Raw genomic sequence first — 16,286 nt, 5'->3', positions numbered from 1 at the left:
GCCTCAGATGCTTCTCCTCCCTTTTTAGGCATTTCTGGACAGCTGAAAATGCAGGTAAGTCAATTTTTAAATGTTTCTTGGGGCTCCACAATCTTTCCAACGCCCCAAGAAATCCTGATGACCTGGGTTGGGTGGGTTAAAGGACCGTCCTGCTCCTGTTGCGATGCGAAGCTCTGCAGTGTGATCTTCTCAGATCGCCGCCATCTTAGATCCCCCAACAGTTTCTCTCTTTAACGTTACTTTCATTTCTGAGATTTTTGGACCTCTGGCTTGCAGAATATCTTCATTGGCAATAAAACTTAGGTATGTTTCACTGATATGGCCAAAGACCAAAAATAAACCATGGATGCGATGCGAAGCTCTGCAGTGTGATCTTCTCAGATCGCCGCCATCTTAGATCCCCCAACAGTTTCTCTCTTTAACGTTACTTTCATTTCTGAGATTTTTGGACCTCTGGCTTGCAGAATATCTTCATTGGCAATAAAACTTAGGTATGTTTCACTGATATGGCCAAAGACCAAAAATCAAACCATGGAAATCAAGCTTCGCTGAAGCAGTATATCAACACCTTCGCTATAACAATGATTATAACAGTAGGGGAGAAGGTAGATGTTCTGCAATGAGTGGCTCATGTCCTGTCCTGCTCATCCATAAGGTTCAGATAGAGTCTGATGGAATACTTGCTTAGATGATTACAGCTGCAACAGTATTCAAGAAGTTCAACATTATCTCGAACAAATCAATTATCCTTGCCACTGGACAAAATACTCATTTTCTCCACCACTGGTGCTGTGCATTTGATCTAAATAATGTACTGAGGAATGATATTGAGAATTATAATATCAGCAATGTCATTGGCACTGAAGTGGGAATTGACATAGGGCATGTTTTCAGCTCTGATCTCCAGCATCTGCAGACCTCACTTTCTCCATGCTGACACAAGGCACACAGGCATAAGATGGCCGCTGAGCAATAAATTGGTCTCTTCAAACACAAGATGGCTGCTGAGCCATTACATTGAAAAATACAGTAAACCATACACAAATACTGCCTCAGGCTAACAGGATACCAGCATAATAGACACAGGGCATAGATGATTAGTTTAAAGTGGGTGGGAGAGAGAATACACTCTGTTACGTCTGCTGCCGCCGAAGTGTCTGAGTCCAGCCACCACCTTCAATAGAAATGTTAACTACCTGAGACTGCTTGTATACAGTGTTAATGCTTCAGATCTGCAGTAATGGAAAATGATCTTCCTTCTCAGGAAGAACGATCACGATCACTCAAACTGACAATGATTTGGCAATGTTTTGTGTAAACAAACCATGCTGTACAAACAAAGACTCGATACTTGAACTATTGTACCACAAAATGTATAAAATATCATGACGTGCTCTGAGAGTGAGAGGAGGCTCGCAGCTGACAGCTGTGCTCACGAACGGCTCTCTCTCCCCGGAGCCCCAGTTTCTTTGAACAATAAACTCTGTCGTTGAATCCCGATTCTGACTCTGAGACTGGTTATTTTCCCACAACAGCACTCTACCATCTTCAGGCCATGTATATCCTACTTGGACATGTTTTACCATTTCGTCATTAATGTCAGTCAATAGCCAGAAATTTCCCACTGTTGAGTCAGCATCAGAATAGTAGCTGTTTAAAAAGACACATCACCATCTTTTCAAGTAAACAAGAGATGGATAGTAAATGCAATAATTATGAATTTCACGTTCCAATAAATAATAAAGAAAACAAAATTCTTTTCTTTAGCTATTAGAAATATGCAACTTCTCACATCTTTGAAAAAATTCTGGTAATCACAATGTTGTTTTACACTTTAAACCAAAATTAATTAATTGAAAATTAAATGGACATGCAAATATACAGCAATAATCTATAAGACCATAAGACCATAAGACCATAAGACCATAAGACATAGGCGTGGAAGTAAGGCCATCCGGCCCATCGAGTCCACTCCGCCATTCAATAGCCATCCTGAAGGCATTCCATGAATTCTCTTTCTTTAGGTCCACTAGCAACATTATTTACCCAGTCCACCTGCATATTTAAGTCTCCCATGATCAATGTAACCTTGCCTTTCAGACATGCCTTCTCTATTTCCCGGTACATGTTGCGTCCCTGGTCCTGACCACTGTTAGGAGGTCTATACACAACTCTAATTATGTTTTTTTTGCCTTTAATCTAACTGTAATAGTTGACAATCTCTAACTATATTGCTGTAAAGAAACTTTTGCATAACATCTATTAAAAATACTACATTTAGCTAAATTCAAAGAACATAAGGTCTCAGAGATTAGCATTACAATTGAGATGAAATAATTGAACACTGTGGTGGGGACAATGGAAGATAATTAAACATTCCAGTAATTATTCCAATGTCTGGTCATCCACCTTTATTCATTTGAACTAAACAGGTCATCAGTTCGACTGAAAACTCACATTGTAAATTGGCTGCTGGAAGAAATTGAGCAACATCCATTTCTATAGTACAGTTTATGATTTCAGGAGATCTTACTGCATCATCCAGTTAATGAACAAAAATGAAAGACAGTAGAGAAAGGACATGCTGCACTGAGTTAAAAATAAAAATGGGTTTCTTGCATTGCATGAAACTATAAGATCATTTTGAAATAACAAGCAAGGTAATCTACCAGCAAGGAACATAGTGTTGTGTATTCATTATTTTCTGTACCTAAGGGAAAGAAAGTGAAATTGGGTGGAATAAATGGGTTTGGATTACAACTGGTGCTCTGTGACCTACTTGTTTTGTGGAAAATAAAGCAGGTAAAATTATTTAAACTTGGCTTCACCTTCCCAAGTGGGAAAAATTGGAGGGCTATTCGAGGGCACATTTAAATGATATAAATCTTGAGCTCTGGTCACAAAGGGATATAACTGTTATATTTCAGGATTATATTATTGTCACCGTATATATTAGGTGGGGCAATTCTTTTAAATTAAAACCTGTTCAGTGCTTATGGTAGTGACTGAACTCAAGACATACCAATGCCTGATCAGAATTTGCAACAATAATAGCCAAAATGTTGCAGTTCTCAAGATAGAAAAGCACTCACCATTAGCTGTCATTACTCTGTGGAAGTGTCAACAACTTCTGATATCAACAAATATGCAGGTAAATATAAAAATCCAGAAAGTGCTGTTCATGAGTTCCTGTTCCTCCACTAAGATGCTGCTGAGCTTGTAAAAATGGAAATCAGCTAACTTTCATTGAATTGATGTGAACGGATACTTTTGATGCAATTACTCTCATTGTAAAAATGTTTAAAGAAGTTGTGCTCTGTTGAATGAGGTGTAACTACAATTTTAACAGTGTACAAAGTTATAATTACTGAAAAACATCTTATCTGACCTTGAAATCTAATTGTATATTTGTCAATGTAAAATTTCTCCATTTCATGATTAACAAAACTCACCTTCCTTAAATTAGTGAAAAACATTAGTTTTTAATACTTTATCAAAGTTAACAATAATTCAATATCCACCTTAATCCCATGTATATATCCCATTCTTCCATTTGCTTTGTGTAAAATGATATAAAAGAATTGAAAGAAAAGATTTATTTATAAATTCTTGGTTGTGTCTGTGAGACACAATGTGATAACTGGCAACAATTAGCAATCTAGCTGTGTGAAGTCCCTTGGAGAAAGGTCACCATATTTATGCACATTTCTGTGTGGCACACGTTTAATGGGAAAAGTTGCCTGCCCATGGCTAACAAGAGTTAGAGACAGGTTAGATCCAAGGAAGAGGCATATAAATTGATCAAAAATGCAGCAGATCTGAGGATTGAGAGCAATTTAGACTTCAGTAAAAAAACAGAGGGATTGATTAAAGGGGGGATGAATAGAATACAAGAATAAACTTGCATGGAGTGTACGAACTGATATGATAACCTTCACCAGTTTCCTCATTTCCCCTTCCCCCACCTTATCTCAGTACCTTATCCCAACTCAGCACCGGCCTCAGCATCCTAACTGTCCTACCTGTCCATCTTCCTTCCCACCTATCCACTCCACCCCCCCTTTCCGACCTATCACCTTCACCCCCCACCTACATCTACCTATCGCATTCCCAGCCACCTTGCCCCAGCTCCACCCCCCTCCCATTTATCTCTCAGCCCCCTTGGGTAACAAGCCTCATTCCTAATGAAGAGCTTATGCATGAAACATTGACTGTCCTGCTTCTTGGATGCTGCCTGACTAGCTGTGCTTTTCCAGCACCACACTCTTCGACTCCTTCCATTGATACATGAAGAGAAAAAGATTATCGAAGACAAATGTAGGTTCGTTACAGAAAGAAACAGTGGAAATTCTAATGGGGAAAAAACTGGATAGAAAATGAATTAAATACATATTTTGGTTCTGTCTTCACAAAGGAGCTTATAAATACACCTCAACAATGTTGGTGAACACAGCATCCAGTGTGTGTTGGAAATAAATATTATAGCCAAGGAAATAGTGTTGGGGAAATTGATGGGATGAAAGGTAGTTAAATCCCCAGCGTACTTCAGGAAGTGGCCTTAGAAGTAGTGAGTGCATTGCTGGTCACCTTTCAAAATGATATAGATTCTAGAATTCCTACAGATTAGAGGGTAGCTAATGTGATGCCACTATTAAAAAGGGTACATAGAGAGAAAACAGAGAATTGGGGGATGATTAACCTGACATCAGTATTAAGGAACAAGCTAGAGACCATTATAATAGTTGAGCACTTGGAAACAGAATTGGACAGCATCAGTATGGATTTATGAATGGGAAATCATGCTTGACAATTCTACTAGAATTCTTCAAGGATTTAACTGGGAAAATTCATAAGAAGAAGCTAGTGGATGTGATTTACTTGGACTATCAGAAGGCTTTTGACAAAAATCTACATAAGAGAATAGAAATTAAAATGTGTGGGATTGGGGTAGACAGACAGGAAACAAAGAGCAGGAATAAACTAGTCTTTTTCTGAGGAGTAGGCAGTGATTAGTGGGATATCACTGGAATCAGTGCTTGGATCTCAGGTATTTAAAATATATATTAATCACTGAGATGAGGGAACTAAATGTGATATCTCCAAATTTGCAGACAACACAAAGTTGGATGGGAGGGTGAGCTGCGAGGAGGATGCAGGAATGTAATTTAGACAAGTTCAGTGAGTAGGCAAATGCATGGCAGATGATGTATAATGCAAGTAAATGTGACATTATCCGTTTTAGAAGCAAAAGCAGGAAGGCAAATTATTATCTGAATGACAATAGATTGGGAAAGGGAAGATGCAACAAGATCTGTGTGTCCTTCTACACCAGTATCTAAAAGTAAGCATTAAGATAAAGCATGCAGTGAAGAAGATAAATGGTATGTTGGTCTCATAGCAAGAAAATTCAAGTACGGGAACAGGGATCTCTTGCTGTAGGGACACATGGGATATTGTATGCAGATTTCATCTCCTTACCTGAGAAAGGATGTTCTGGCTATGGAAAGAGTCCAACAAAGGGATCTCATAGAAACTTATAAAATTCTAACATAACTAAACAGGGTAAACACAACAAGGGTGTTACTGATGACCAGGGAGTCCAGAACTGGAGGCCACAGTCTAAGGTGACAGGGTAAGCAATTTAGGACAGAGATGAGAAGAAAAATCTTCATTCAGAGAGTGGTGAGTCCGGCGAATTCTCTGTCCAGAAAGCAATTGAGGCCAAATCATGAAATGTTTTCACGAAGGATTTTGATGTAGTTCTTAGGGCTGAAAGGATCGAAGCTTACGGAGAGAAAGTGGGAGTAGAGTACTGAGTGGATAATTAACCATCGTCATATTGAATAGCGAAGTATGCTCAAAGGGCTGAATGGCCTGCTCCTACTCCTATTTTCTATGTTTCTATGTGATTGATCATTTTAGCCTGTTTGATGACATGCTGTTGTCAGATATACCCTAGAGCTTGTGTCAGAATTAAATTAATATTTGAGGTCAGCAGCAAACACCATTACTTCACCAGTGACCACAAAATCCAGGGTAATGTATACATATTTGCTGCAGATACATAAATTAACTTTCCAAACAGGAACATGTGCTCAAAGAATTGATACTAAGCTCGTATCAATACTAAGCTAGTGGATCTATCAACATAATTAGCCTCAACATAAAAAGTAACTCTTCATATAATTTTGTGAACTGTGAAAATAAAGTACCTCAATCCATCTCCAAAAGATTCAAATTGATTGAGTGTTTGAACAGCCTTTGCAATTAAATGTGGTTATAAATTTTAATCATCCAATTAAGTTTATGAGGAATTGCTGGTTACCCACATTATCATATGGTGCCTTTTTCCTGCAGCATTGATTAGTTCTTTGGGTTAGGTTTTCTGGTCTAACACTAAGTTATATGCATTCAACACTGAACACAATTTTCCTGCAGGCTTTAAGGCCCTGACATTCAGACTAAATTGGGCTCCAGAATCCACATTTGTCAGGAGCTAGATACAGCAAAATATTTTGTCCATAGTGGCACTGTAATTGGCTGTTTCCAGGTTCGTCATTCAATTAAGGAATGCAGGTAGGTTTCATACGTGTTGGTGCAATCACTAAGCTATAGATTGTTGGCAGCCCTAGCAGGAGGGGTAGGCGCTACTGTGACAACTGGGAAAGTGCATAGATACATCAAAATGGGGTTGCCCTGAAAAGAGTGAACCTTAATATAATCTCTAGAAGGCTGACATAGGTATGTCCCTCCAATTTGGTGACGGACTTGAGGCAATGAGTGTGGTGTTTTCTGTCAGTGGCACTCTCTTTGGAGTGCTCTGATGGCCCATTGAGCTGCTGCAGGAAAGCTGCCTTCACCAAGCCGGTGGTGACACCACAACTGACTGTTCAAAATGACGCTAACTGGAGCCTTATATGAATATGCAGACTCAATGTCCACTCACTGGCAGTGGTCAGTCAATCCACACGCTACCTGTACCGATTGTAACAAGGTCAGCCAGGTGGACCTCATCGAATATGAGTTCCCTGACTGGGGCAGTTAATCTGGAACATCCTTTTCACTGTGAGAGCTGGCTTTGAGGGAGTGCATCAGTGTAAATCTCTCCACATGTAACTAAAGGGTGACTTGGTGATGGTACTCTCCACATGTAAATAAAGGGTGACTTGGCCTCTGTGGAGTAACTACCCACCCTCAGAAAGCTTTTCCAGTGGCAGCAATGCAGTGGGGAGCTGCCCTACAAGGCTGTCTGCTATTCTCCCAGCACTTTCAACTCTACTCTCATGATCGCAGGGAAAGATTTGTCTATTCCAACACAGAAACCTGGAGTCATGATTTGAATGCAACTGTTCTTTCTAAAGTTTCCAGTATTAAAACTGAATTCAAAGTGATTGCTCTCAGATGAAAACTATATATAAATGCTCATTTTTGTCACATGCGTTGTCTGGTACATGACCAATGAGCACTTGTATTTTCAGTACTGTATAAGCTCTAAAGCTCTGCAGCACAACAGATTGTGAGAATGAAAACCACTTGACAGATATGAAAATTGTAAGCAGCTGTTTCACATAATATGTATAATTTTTCAGCATTTAGTTTCATTCTGTGCAATGAATTGCCAGACAAGGTCATTTAATCCATAGTTGGTATTAAGGATGACTGATCTGTGTTGTCCAACACTAATTAAATACAAGAGGAACCTCGATTATCCGAAGGACATAGGCGGGCAGTATTTCACGGGCTGGATAACATAGTTTAGCCGAGCATCGGGACCTTGTGATTTTGCCAGATAATCCGATATTCGGATAATCAAATGCTGGATAATCGAGGTTCCTCTATAGTTCCAATTGTGCTAACAATGACACAAACAACCAGTTTAAGATTATGTGACTCAGAGGCATATTCTTGAAGAACAGAAAAAATATGTCTACACATTGAGATCCTTCAACTAAGCAGAAGTTTGGGAAAAACTATTCCCAGAGCACTTCCCATGCCTTGCCTCATCAGGATTGACTGGCTTTAAGCAAATGCTCAGGGGCAAATCATTCTTTGGTTCAGTCTTCATGGCAAAGTATGACCAATCAGAGTCCACTTGCCAACCAAGGAGTACTCTCTTCTCATGTAGTATGAATTGTTGTTCTCATTGAATTTGATATTTTTGTGATTCTGTTCTATTGAATGCAATATGCATACTTCTGGAGCATGATTCTTTTTAAGCAATACTCAAATATATATTGCATTGGAAAACAAAAAATCAGCAAGAAAGATGCATCTATAACTTACTCAAGAGGTTAAAGATAATATTAGTTTAAAATAAGAGACTTATGATCTGTCAAAATATTAAGTCCGAAGATTAGAAGTGTTTAGAAATAGCAAAAGATAACCAAAAGATGCTAAAATGGAAAAGAAATAGATCATAAGACCATAGGAAATCAGAACAGGATTAATCTATTCAGCCCCTCACATCTGCTTCTCCACCTTCGCTAATCCAACATGCCTCATGTCGATTCGCCTGCCCTTTCCACTTGTCAGCTCAAGCCTGGATATTTTTTAGGTCTTGCTACATTTGAACGTGTGCTACTTCAGTTTCTGAGGAGTCATGAATGTTATTGAACATTGTGCAATCATCGGCAAACATCCCCAGATCTGACCTTATGAGGTCATTGATAAAGCAGATTAAGATGGTTGGGTGTAGATGCTAAACTGAGAAAGGTCTTCAGAGGCGTCCTGGAGCTGAGGTGACTCACTTTTAATAATCACAACCACATTCTTTTCTGCCAGGTATGACTTCATCCAGGGGAGAGTTTTACCCAGATTCCACTGGCTCCAGTTTTGTTGTGGCCGTTATGAATGCTCCTAATGAGTCCACAGCATATATTTCTTTTGAATGAACATGTGGGCATGAGATGAAAGGACAAATTAAATTGATTAAAGAAACATTGATAAATTAAAGCTCAAAATCTGTGAATTTCTGAGAGAAACTAAGCAAAATATGCAAACTGACTGAAAAGCGTTTTAATGGCACACAATGAACAATGAAAATTGGCATAGATAAAAAGACCAAAGTTCAAAATTGTTGTTGCTGCAGACAATGTATTAATATAGTTACTTGTTTCTGATGAACCAATGTATGCAAGGTATGCTGGGCCTTATCAAATCAAAAAAAAATCTCAGTGATTTAAATTATGTGGTAAGGAATCCAGACAGGAGAAGGTATCATCAGGTGTGTTATAAGTGATTAAAGTGATTATTATCACAGGGTGATAGTCAGAAGAGAGGTGAAATTACAGTAGTGAAAATGTGGAGGTGCTGGTGTTTGACTGGGATGGACAAAGTTAGAAGTCACACAACACCAGGTAAGAGTCCAACAGGTTTATTTGAAATCACAAGCTTTTGGAGTGCTATTCCTTAATCAAAATCACCTGACGATGGGGCAACACTCTGGAAGCTTGTGATTTAGAATAAACCTGTTAGACTATAATCTTCATCAGGGCTTTTGCCTGAAACGTCGATTTTCCTGCTCCTCAGATGTTGCTTGACCTGCTGTGCTTTTCTAGCACCACTCTAATCTAGACTCTGATTTCCAGCATCTGCAGTCCTCACTTTTGCCTATGATCTGGTGTCCTCTGACTACAGTAGTGAAAGAAGTAGGGAGTGAAAAAGAAATATCAGAACAATATGAAATTGGGACTAGTTCAGTTTAGACGAGTTGGACCGAAGGGTCTGTTTTCGTTCTCGATGACTCTAAAAGTTGACTCTTCAGCAGTCAAACTGGATAATGTGGAAGTGCTTAAAATGTGATGTAAAATCATATTTTATCTTCGTGAAAAATAAAGACCTGTCTTATGGAAGACTGTTACAGAATCATGAATGGAATCTTATAGATGCCTGAACAATGAGGCTAGAGATGAGAAATGTGTCAGAATTGCACGAGAATGAGGACTGTCTTGAAGTCAGGATCAGTCACTGAATCTTTTACGTTCTGTATGTCGAGGTGAGATTCTTGTTAGGCTGGGTCAAGTTGCCCATTAAATGGGATTATGGCTTGTAGCAACTTTAGCAACTACACATCTCACCATATTTAACTTTAGATTAGATTACTTACAGTGTGGAAACAGGCCCTTCGGCCCAACAAGTCCACACCGCCCCGCCGAAGCGCAACCCACCCATACCCCTACATTTACCCCTTACCTAACACTACGGGCAATTTACAATGGTCAATTCACCTGACCTGCGCATCTTTGGACTGTGGGAAGAAACCGGAGCACCCGGAGGAAACCCACGCAGACACGGGGAGAACGTGCAAATTCCACACAGTCAGTTGCCTGAGGCGGGAATTGAACCCGGGTCTCTGGCACACTGAGGCAACAGTGCTAATCACTGTGCCACCGTGCTGCCCAATGAGGCTAGAAACTTGCAGCTTACCATGACTAAACTAGGCATAGAATTCTCAACATGGAGATCAGAATGGGTATTTGGAAACTTCAGCTCAACCTCTGGCTGCCAATAGCCTCCATGTTTCTCACCACAAGCACCTCAGTACCTGATTCATAAGCACTACTTTCATGGACATTGGTATCCAATCATTGTCAATACCTCAAGATCCATCTTAGGGGCTTGCATTGCAGGGCACAGTGGCAACCAGCAATGAAAGCCTACTACAAGGACTCCTTCCACATAAGGATGACCCCTCAGCTTTATTCAGGCTGTGTTTCATGGATGCTAGCTTGCTGTCTTGGTTCTCAATCAATTAGTGCTTGCTCATAGTATCCATTACCTTGCCTTGCTGTACATGGCCTTGCTGTGCCCTGCCTGTTAGTGTGTTAGAGCTTGGGGTGAAAGACTAAATGCTATCTGTACTGCCATACTGACGTGTTCTTTTATACAGATGCTCAACCAGGCTGCTTGTCAGTAAGGATCTGTTGGTGGGGGTGAAGGGGATTGCTGTACAGTGCACTGAGATGTTATTCTCATACCTCCAGTGTGAGCCAGCTGCCTGCATGGCCAACACTGCATTTTCATTCAATCAATTGGCCATGTTAGAAGGTAGATGGAGGCTAGTCCTCAGTCCAGCTGTTGTCAGTCGCAGGTATAGTCCACATACTATTCAGGGCTTACCCACAGTCAGTCTACCACTTGGGTCCATCACAATCAGATATATCAAAGAATCATAGAATCATAGAATCCCTACAGTTTGGAAGCAGGCCATTTAGCCCATCGAGTGCACACTGACCCTCTGAAGGGCTTACCTCCAAAACCTACCCTACCTACCCTATCCCTGTAACACTACATTTCCCATGGCTAATCCATCTAGCCTGAATATCCCTGGACACAATGGGAAATTTAGCATGGTCAATCCACCTAACCTGTACATCTTTGGACTGTGGGAAAAAACTAGAGCACCTAGAGGAAATCCACTCAGACATGGGGAAAATGTGCAAACTCCACTCAGACAGTTGCCTGAGGCTGGAATTGAACCAGGCCCCTGATGCTGTGAGGCAGCAGATTAACCATATGTTTATCTATAGTCCAGAGAGTGGGCTATGGTCAGTTCTGGAGGGTCATCACAAACAGTAAGGGCAATCCTGTATCATCAGTCAGGGAGCTGTGGACACAGCCGTCAGGGATCTAGTCAGCCAGTAATGGCTGCTGTTGAAGTTGGTCAAAGGTCTAGGGTGAATACAGCCCTTTTGATTTGTGAGGAGGGTACAAGGGGATACTGTAGAGGCAAAGTGGGCTAAATAACAAAGGGGTGGGAGGCAGTCAAGGCTGAGAGGTGAAGCAGAGGCAAGTGTTGAGGTGGGGACAAGAGCAGTGACAGGAAGAAAGTCAAGGTTGGGGTGGTAGGTGGAACAGCACTGGAGGGCATGGTAGGCTACATGAAGAGGGATTATTGGCAGTGACCACCACTGTGACCTCCAGAGAGAAAGGACATGTAGAAGATCAAGGTAGGCATTACTAAGGTATAATGTCAAGGTTTGGGGCAAGGATAAATGATAGAGACAAAGTTCAGTGAAGTAGATCTCCACATTGTGAGGTCTGGGTGGAAATGAACTGTTGGTAGTGCAAGATTAAACAGGACTTGGAGGTTCAGGGTGCAGAAGGTATTTGGAAAATGACAAGATGACGATGTCCAGAGGGCTTTGGGGATAGAATACCTGTGATCTAGAAAGCGTGTTTGGACATGTTTTAGCTAAGTTTAGATAAACTGTGTGACCTAGTGTTTAAACAACAATTAGGGTGAGAGATTGGGGTTGTACGTGCAAGGGAGTGTCAACCATGGACTATGTCATGAAAAGTGTGACTTTATAGCTGCTGTGCTGTTACATGGCCAGGGGAATTGTCAGATTGCCAACACTTGTCCTTGTGGATGGTAGTTTTTAAAAGATGGCCTGGACATGATGGCTTCAAAAAACAAGCAACTGTAGATCAATTAGCCTAATGTCTATCATTGGAAAAGTATTGGAATCAATTATTAAGGAAGTAGTAACAGATCATTTGGAAAATCATAATCTAGTCAAGCAAAGTCAGCATGACTTCATGAAAGGGAAATTGTGTCTGATTGATATATCAGAGTTTTTTGAGGAAGTCTCAAAAAGTGTGGATAGAGGGGAACTGTTAGATGTGTTGTATTTAGACTTCCAGAAGGTGTACAACAAAGTAACTCACAAAAGGTTAAGTCATAAGATAAGAGCCCATGTTGTTGACAGTAGTATATTGGCATAGGTAGAGAATTGGCTCAGAAGCGGGGAACAGGAAGTGGGAATAACGTGTTTTTTTTTTCAGTTTGGTGGCCCATGACCAGTAGGGTTCCACAGGAAACAGTGTTAGACTGCAACTGTTCACAATATATATTAATGACTTAGAGAAGGAAGTGGATGCATTGTAGTCAAATTTGTAGATGACACTAAAATAGGTGGACAGGCAAGTTGTGAGAGGGAACGACAGTTTACAAAGAGATATTGATAGTTTAGATAAGTGGGTGAAAAGTTGACAAATGGAATATAACATGGGAAAATGTTAAGTCGTTAATTTTGAAAGAGAGAACTAAAGAACGGAATATTATTTAAATGGAGAAAAACTGCAGAAAGCTGCAAAACAAATGGACTTGGGGTACCTGTGCATGAAACACAGAAAGCTAGCACACAGATGTAGCAGGTTATCAGGAAGGCGAATATAATGTTGGCCCTTATTTCAAAGGGGTTGGAGTATAAAAGTAGGGAAGTCTTGCTGAAACCGTGCAAGGCACTGGTGAGACCACATCTGAAGTGCTGAGAGCAATTTTGGTCCCTTATTTAAGGAATTATATCATTTCATTGGATGCAGTTCAGAGAAGGTTCATTAGGATAATCCCTCTTATGGGGGAGGATTGTCTTATGAGCAAAGTAATAAACTGGTTGGGACTCTACTCATTGAAGGTTAGAAGAATGAGAGGTGATCTCATTGAAATATATAGCATTCTTGAGAAGCTTGAGAGGGTAAGTGCTGAGATAATGGTCCCCATTATAGGACAGGAGAAAGTGAGGACTGCAGATGCTGGAGATCAGAGCTGAAAATGTGTTGCTGGAAAAGCGCAGCAGGTCAGGCAGCATCCAAGGAGCAGGAGAATTGACGTTTCGGGCATGAGCCCTTCTTCATTCCTGACCTGCTGCGCTTTTCCAGCAACACATTTTCAGCCCTTTATAGGACAGTCTAGGACCAGATTGCATAATGTCAGAATTAAGGATGCCAATTTAAAATGGAGATGAGGAGGATTTTTTTCTCAGAAGGTTGTGAGTATTTGGAACTTCTTGCCTCAGAGAGCTGTGGGGGCTGATTCTTTGTGTATATCTAAGGCTGAGATAGATAGATAGATAGATAGATAGATAGATAGATAGATAGATAGATAGATAGATAGATAGATTCTTGGTCAGGAGCGGAATCAAGGGATTCAGGGAAAGGGCAGGAAAGTGAATGTGAATAATGTTGGATCAGCATGACCCTATTGAATGGCAGAGCAGGCTTGAGGAGCTCAATGGCTGACTCCTGCTCTTAGTTCCTATGGCCTCATGGTTGCTGGTCATTTGGAGAATATCTGAATGAGTGGACAGTTGCCCTAGGACAGGCAGGATAGCCTAGAATCTTTGGCAGAGAAGTGGTAGGCAGTTAATGAGACAGGTTCAGTAAGATACAGAAATCTTGCTAGATATTGCAGAGACAAACACTCCATAAAACTCAATGAAATGGGAAGATTCAGTGTATAAATTAATTTGTGGGAATGGATCAGGAAAATCAATTTTGACTCGTGATGCCTATAATGCATTACCTATAAAACACCCTTACAGACTCAGTCCAAAGAGATTAGCTCAAGTAAGGGATGAGATTATGTTCATGATGGTCAATGATGTTATTGAATATTGACATTAATAATCAGGGGAGGTCACCTGTTATGGCAGTGCCAAAACTGCATGAGTCACAAAGATTGTGGATTGACTATCACAAAATCAACATTGTAACAAAAGTGGACTCATGTCCGATTCTGAGATTGGAGAATTGCATTAAACAAATTGGGTTTGTGTGATTTGTCACAAAAAAATGGCTTGTTAACAGGATATTGGCAAGTTGCGTTGACAGACAGAGGTGAAAAATGTATCAGCATTTGTAATACCAGGCTGTATTCAAGGCTGAGTTAGACAGCTTTTTAGTAAGGAGATCTTGGATAATCTGGATAAGGCAGGAGAGTAAAGTTGAGCATCTCATTGAATAGTGGAGCAGGTTCAAAGGGTTGAATAGCCTACTTCTGCTCCTACTTCTTATAGTCTTATAGATGGACTGACTTAGATGAAAAGACAAGGAATAAATGCATCTTAAGTGTACTGATGACACAACAATGTGTAGTAGTGTTAACTTTGTGAGGAGATAAGAGACTGACTTAAAGATATATAGTTTAATTTTTTTTTTCTTAACCTCCACACTACCGCCTAAGTGCGGTAGTGCTTATTTTTCCCCAGCACCCATGGTGTGTGTGTGTGTGTCGGTGTGAGACACAGTGAGAGACACAAGGTGCACAAATCTTTATTCAAATTCCACCACCAGGAAGATAGGAAAACACCCGGGTGGCCAGTGACAAACACTGCCCTTCACATCAAAGGGCAGTGCTGTGTGATCAAAACAGTGAAGGGGAGGGTAGGGACTAAATCAAAATAGAGTTGGAGGGAGAAATGATGCACTCCACTCCCTGCGGCGCCCACCTCTCCCTGAACAACTCCAGGGTGTTGGTGGACACCGCATGCTCCTTCTCCAAGGACACCCGGGCTCTAACGTAACCGCGGAAGAGGGGCAGGCAGTCGGCCCTAACGACCCCCTCCACGGCCCGCTGCGTGGACCTGTTAATGGCCAGTTTGGCCAGGCCCAGGAGCAGACCCACGAGGAGGTCTTCAGCCCTGCATCCCCTCCTCCGTACCGGGTGCCCGAAGATCAGGAGCGTGGGACTGATGTGCAGCCAAAAGCAGAGGAGGAGGTTTCTAAGAAAATCAAAGAGGGAGTGCAAACGCCCACACCCAATATATACATGGTCCACGGACTCCACAGCGCCACAGAACAAGCAGCTGAGCTGGGAGTCCGTGAACCACCGCAATCTGCGGTTACAGGGGACTGCTTCGTGCAGCACCCTCCACCTCAGGTCCCCGAGAGAAAGGGGGAGCACTCCCGCGTAGAGAGCCCTCCACTGGGGATCCCCACTGTCCGGTGGCAAATGGGCATGCCAAGGCGTGTCCGGACGGTGGATGAGGGAGAAGAGGTGGACGGTGTGCAGCAGCAGTCTATAAAGGGCTCTTCTTTTCACATCCCTAAATGGGACAAAATTAAAATTTCGGAGGCGGTTCAGGTTGTGGGGCACAGGCTCCCGCGGGACGTACGGGACCTTGGGGCCAATGTGAAATTCCACCCGGGCTGGGGTTAGCGCGGACGGGATCCCACCGCACACTTGAGTGTCCTCCAACTGGTGCACTACGTCGGGTCCGAGCACCGCCGTTTTAAGGCGTCGGATGGCGGTGGCCACGTTCTGGACGTCTACCACTGCCCTGCTCGCTATGCCCTGTGGCAGCGTCCAGCCCAGGCCCCCGGCACCCAGCACGTCCCCAACCCTGGTCACCCTCGCCGCCACGCCCTCCCCTCCGACAGCCACTTGAACCCGCGAGTACGGAGGTGCAGATTCCTGAGCAACGGCTCCCTGACGACAGCCGCTAATCCAGCTGGAGGGTAGGCGCGACGTGATTCGACCACGTTCCAGACAGTGATCAGGTCCT

The 16,286-nt window shown here is 41.9% G+C and overlaps 1 protein-coding gene across 1 annotated transcript in view; it reads right to left on the bottom strand.

The window, feature by feature from the left end:
* plekhb1 (pleckstrin homology domain containing B1) overlaps positions 1-16,286 on the bottom strand; it is a 106,240-nt gene that overhangs the window by 11,557 nt on the left and 78,397 nt on the right. The gene's annotated exons all lie outside the window — the stretch shown is intronic.

This window comes from Chiloscyllium plagiosum, chromosome 6 (genome assembly GCF_004010195.1).
Source record: "Chiloscyllium plagiosum isolate BGI_BamShark_2017 chromosome 6, ASM401019v2, whole genome shotgun sequence".
NCBI classification, from domain to species: Eukaryota; Metazoa; Chordata; class Chondrichthyes; order Orectolobiformes; family Hemiscylliidae; genus Chiloscyllium; species Chiloscyllium plagiosum.
This window is presented reverse-complemented; position numbering and strand designations above follow the sequence as displayed.